Source organism: Mytilus californianus, unplaced genomic scaffold, assembly GCF_021869535.1.
Source record: "Mytilus californianus isolate M0D057914Y unplaced genomic scaffold, xbMytCali1.0.p SCAF_1, whole genome shotgun sequence".
NCBI classification, from domain to species: Eukaryota; Metazoa; Mollusca; class Bivalvia; order Mytilida; family Mytilidae; genus Mytilus; species Mytilus californianus.
The window spans coordinates 17,716,995-17,723,244 of NW_026262581.1; positions in this window are offsets into that span (position 1 = coordinate 17,716,995).

Genomic DNA, 6,250 nt, shown 5'->3' on the forward strand with positions numbered 1-6,250 from the left:
CAAATTAAGAGAACATTCAGTATCACCAAGTTATTGTTGATCTTAAGGTTTTTAAATTAGTTTTTTGACATTCAAATAATCAGTAATCAGGTATTAAAAGTAGTCATCAAAAGATAAAAATAAAAGTACATGCAGTGACGGATTCAGAACTTTTTATAAGGGGGGGGACTGACTGCCATAAGAGGGGACCCGCTACAGTCATGCTTCAGTGATTCCCTATATAATCAACCAAATTTTTCCACAAAAGGTGTGCCCCCCCCCCCCCCCCCCCCCCTGGATCCGCCTATGGTACATGCATTCTTACCAATGTTATTCGAAGACTTCCACCATTTCACAAGAACAGATTTCATTTTGTCTATGTCTTTTACTCTAACTTCTCTATTTATAAAGATCTTGTATCTCATTCTGCTATCCACAACATTGATTGGATGAAGAATGGTATAGTTATGACAACTGGCATCAGTAAAGTTCAAATGAAAGTCGGTTAACATAGATGTCACTGAAGGGTCAATAAGAGAGCCATCTTTTTTCAAATAATAATCAACTTTCCAAACTGTCTTCCTGTAAATGTAAAAATGTTCTTAAATGTTATAGTATGCATAGGAATGGCCATTTAGGAAAAATAAAATTTTTAATAAATTGCAAAATTGACTTTATAATAAGAGATGAGTTGAACATTTCTATGTTGAATGGTAGAGCATTCTGGTGTTGACGGTAGTGCATTTTATGTTGATGGTAGAACATTTTAAGGTCGATGGAAGAACATTTTGGTGTTGATGGAAAATCATTTTAATGTTGATGTAAGAAATTCTGGTAGTCACAGCTGAATTCATAAGGAAGCCCTTAATTTCAACCAACTCATTGGCATCAAAAGCTGACAATGGATGAAATGTATTTTTATATAGACAAGAGCAACACAAGTGGACAGTATTTTTTATTTCAATCTTACTTTGCTGCTATGTCAATATACTTGGTATATCTGTTAACTGTAACTTCTGTGTTGTTATATGTCAAGGAACCTGTGGAATAATCCAAATATCAAAACATAAGACATTTTCTTATAATGTGAAAACGTCAAGTCAACTCTTGAAATGATAACAAATACAATGAGTTTTTATCAGAAATAAAATTAATGTTGACTGTATTTGAATATAAGTTTCAAAATACTTATTATTGAAATAAATAATTGTGTTTCCATTATGATTAACAAAGATGAGTAATTTTGTATTACACACAAATAAAAGAGTACCTTTCATTTTCTTTATCCAAGATGCTTTAATGTCTTGTTCAAACTTTGTTCTCTGTTTATATCCAATCTCTTTAGATAGATAAAATGAGAAAGCCAATTTTGTTCTGATTAGTTCTGATTCTGTCACATTGGCAACTTCATACTGTTCCTTTCTTTGATTGACAATGCCCTTGACCTTTTGTTTCAAAATGTCAAGGTCAATTCCAGTATGTGTCATGGACTCCACCACTGTGTGGTTCTTTTTAAGGAAATACATCACTCTCCAGTAAGATTTTCTGTAGAAAGTCACATGCAAATATTTGAATTAATAATATCTTCTCTTATATTTATCAAATTAGTCTATACTCTTATCTTATAGCTATAAAAACAGACAAACGTTTAAATAAGGTTAATAAATACTTAATGCCTATCAGAACTATTGAAGCTAAAATTGTCTTTTTCATAACTGCAAAATGTATTTTTATGTCTGTGTAGATTAATATTTACTATCAAAACCAGGGCTTCCAAAAATATTTGAGCCAGCCGGCCATTTTCTTCAATCCTGTTTTTTTATCCCTTTAGACAGGTTACCCCATAACAAAAGATGGACATAACCATATGATAAAGCCATTAAACTATTAAAGGATGATAAACTCCATAGACTTCATACTTTTTCAGTTTTTATATAAATTCCATGTTTGACATTAACAATTACATTGAGATTGCATGGTCCAAATTGGCATATATCCACAGACTTAACAAAGTGTATTAGTCAGTCGAGGACCAGCTTAGTTGTTTGATAAACACGTTTTCCAATACCGGATATTTACTAGACGACGATAGAACGTGGAATGGAGACAGTTGTGCAAAATCCGTGTATTTTTATCTAGCATTATTGAGTTTAAGCAGTTCTTTCCACGTTATTTCTTAGGGAAAATACTTGAGATGAACATAAGATAATGATATAAATGACATTTTTATCGTTTTGGCTGAATTTGGACGCATTATAACAGTCTTAATCTGTTTCGGTAAAAAGAAGTAAGATTTAAACCTGGAATGTTTTTAATTTTAATAAAAAAATAACTTCCAAAAAGATCGATTGATGTCCGGTACAAATAGTTTACCTGACACAGGTGATTACAGGTAAATCTCACCTGTTAGACACTTAATCAACCTTGATTGTAATGAGAGGGGATTATAGAAGGGCTTGTTTATAGAGTACTGTCACTTCAAAATGGTTGATTTTTCTGAATTATATGAACGTTGAAATGGCAAACCCACGTAGGATGTCTGTTTCATGCTTGGCCCAGTCAGACAATGTCTGATAAATTTGACAGTTTTGGAAGCCTTGATCAAAACCCATTGTGTATGATTGATTGATTAAAGTTGTGTCAAGCGTCAAAATGAAAAAATGAAGTTGTAAGAAAACTATATTTTAAATTGTTTAGTAAAGCTGAGTTCTGTCAGTTTTATTGCATAAACCTTTGTATTATAATATTAGAACTCTTTCACATTTTCATTCTATTTTAATCTTACTTTTGTTACACCTTCAAAAACACATAACTTCTGCTAATAAGGTACTTACCCATTCTTATCAACAAACTCTTCAATACTTTCTTTTGTTATATTGGCTATGGAAAGACAACCACATAAGGAATATTCTAAAAAAAACAAGTGAATCTGTGAGCTACTGCTCACTTATGATAGCCCCACCCCGCTAAAAGTATAAGATAAACAGGAAGTAGTTGATTGATGAATCTGAAAATGTATCACACAGTATAGCTGACTCATATAAACCCTGAAACCAAATTTCAGAAATCCTTGTAATGTAGTTCCTGAGAAAGATGCGTTGAAAAATATTCATGGGACGGAAGGACGGCCTGACTGATGGATGGACGGACAGACAGAGGTAAAACAGTATACCCCCACTTTTTTAAAGCAGGGGTATAATAAAAACATAGCGTAACTATGTAAGTAGACTTATGAGGAATTATCAACATCACTTAATAAAGCTGTTCTATAAAATTCAAGATGGTACAAATCAATTGATAGTAATAGTTAGATATTTGACTTGACTAAAAGCATTTTCAATAGTTACTATGAATTTAGGTCGAGCCTGACAACCTCATTAGTAATTATTTCAACAAGATATTCATCTGCATAACTGAAGGCAATAATTATTTCCAAAAATATCTATAATAAACTGCTGACACAGAAATATGTCCGGTCTGGTTAAACTTTAACAATTGTTGACACTGCCAACGCCGGAAATAGCATGACTACTTCTGTCGCCGAAGAAAGAAGTGAAAACTTCATTTTAACTTTCCTACCAATTGCCTGTTTCATTGATTCTGACACAATATGTAATGAATCTATAAGATTGTTCCAATCGAAGATATATATTGTACCTTTGCTAGATGAATTCCAAGTTTCTAACAGTGCAGTCTGTATAGCTGTGAGAGATGTTTCCGACACTTTACCAGTGAAGAAGATCGAGAACCTATTTCTGTAGTTATATATCAAGGATCTATCAGTCTTAACAATCTGGTATTTTTGTTCACGTGGTCCAGTGATGTTTAACCTGGATATCAAGTTGTCAATATCCAGACCAGGTACAGAGGTTGCTGGTACATACTGTCCATTCACCTTTACAAAATATACAAGCTTCCATACTCTTTTCCTGCAAAAGTCACATTGGTCAACATTAACATTATACATAAATACTTGACCAATGATACAGTTTTTGGATGATCTATTACTCTAATAGAATCATATAGCAGTTTACAAACTTTCCATCAATCACTGAATTGTACTGATAACTTTCCTACGTCTGTTTTTCAAAACATTTTTGTATAAAAAAGTACAGTAAGTGAAATCAAAGTACATTCAACTACCATGGTCTACTATTAAAATATGTTAAATTCTGATCATATTATTTGCTACAGCATTTCCAGATATCACAATAATCAATCTTGCATCTTGTCCATTGATCACTAACTGCAACTAATTTATTAATTTTATACAGAATAACTAAAAGTAAAATGTTGAAAGCAAAGCAGCTCAAAATCAACTATTTATTTTCTTTGTAGTGTTAATGATGCTGAGTAGGTATAAGTACTTTGCATTCAAAAATATATATTGGAAGTACTGTAAAACTACTTATTTTCATTGATACTTCATTTTGCGTTAAGCCCTTTCTAGACGACTTCAGAGCAATTTTTTTCACGATTTTTTTATTTTCTTGCTGAATTATTGTTTTTATTATTTTCTTGGAAAAATCAAAGTTTTACATAATCAAGACTTTTTATATTCATGCTATTTTTTTATTGCGAAAGGGGTGAAAATTTATCACTTGCGAGCATTAGTTGGCTTACAGTGTTATGTGTTTTTCGTAAAGATAATACTACTATAAAGGAAGGAACATGAGTGGAAAAGTAGTATACAAATTCTGAAATACTGTAAATTTATTGAGAGCACTATATTACTGAGAATCAAATTTTGTAAAAAAATATATACAAATAATATATACCCTGTAGATGTTATATATTCTTCCTGCCTTTTAACTTCTACTGATACATTTGTTACCGTTTGTTCTGTGACAGTCTTGTTTACCACAAATACTGAAAAAAAAATTAAATACTCATAAAAGAAAATGGCATATGTGAATATGAAAGGTATACATGCAATATAAAACATCTTCTTTTTTTCCCTTATATGTACATAAAATGGAGAGTTGTCTCATTGGCACTCATACCACATCTTCTTATATCTACATAAAGATTCCCAATAAGAAAACAACAAACACCATCATAAACACTGTCTGATATTAGTGAATGCAACATAACAAAATCCTTTAAATTGTAGAAAGCTTATCTATTATTGGTATATGATCAAAAAATGTTTAGCAAAAAGATTCTTACCTTTACAAGTAGTTGCTTTTAGCTCTGCCTGTATGGTATTCAGGGCATCAAAATTGCCCACAGTGAATACATTTTTGTCATCAGAGGCAATAACTTTCAACTCATTTTCTTTAATTCCTTTACCAATACCAATAGCAAACACTTGAATGCCAGCCTGATGAAGTTTACTTGCTTCCACTTTGGTTTTATTAAAATCCCTTGATTTGCCATCAGTCATGACTATAACAACGTTAGCTGCATTATCACGATCACCCGCAGATTTTGTAAATGAATGATTACCCACATATTGCAATGCAAGATCAGTGAAGGTACCACCAGAGTTATATGAAATTTTTCTAATAGCTGCTACTAAATCCATCTTTAACAAGTGCTGATTCATATTAAACTTGTTAAAAACAGTTTTAGAGAATGTGGTTACGCCAATCTGAATATTGTCAGGTCCAATTGTAAAAGATTCTGCAAATTTTGCTACAAAATCTTTCTGTTTCTCAAAATTTGCACTTCCAACACTTCCTGATGCATCTAAAAGAAACTGTATATCTGCTGGAACCTCATTACAAACTGAAACAAATACAATTTCATTCGTAAATACAAATGTTGATATTTTAGACAAGTCATTAGCTGATTTCATTATTATTTTTTGTAACATTTAAAACGTTTAACAAACAAATATTATTTGACTTAATTATAAAGGCTAAAGTTTAAAACAACACAACAGTTTTGCAAAGGGTTTGTAGTTGAGTATTGAAACATGACGAAACACCATTTAATATTTATGGTACATCAACAGAACCATATTTAAGTGTGATTTTGTAAACGATAGATGTAAACTCTTCAAAAAATATAGTTATATGCTGTAATTTATGTACAGACATTTTGCCATAGTGAATTCAGGTATTTCTATGAAGTGGTAAATCTTCATGGAAATTAAATTTCAATATTTTTAGGGCCCAGCGTGTTTGCAAGGATTACTTTTTCACATTTTTATTGTCCCAGATTCTGATTGCCCTTTAAAATCAAATATATGAGAAGAGATTGCACAACAGTGCAATTTAAATATTTTATTTTCTGAAATAGTGAAAGTATGCATTTGTAATCCACA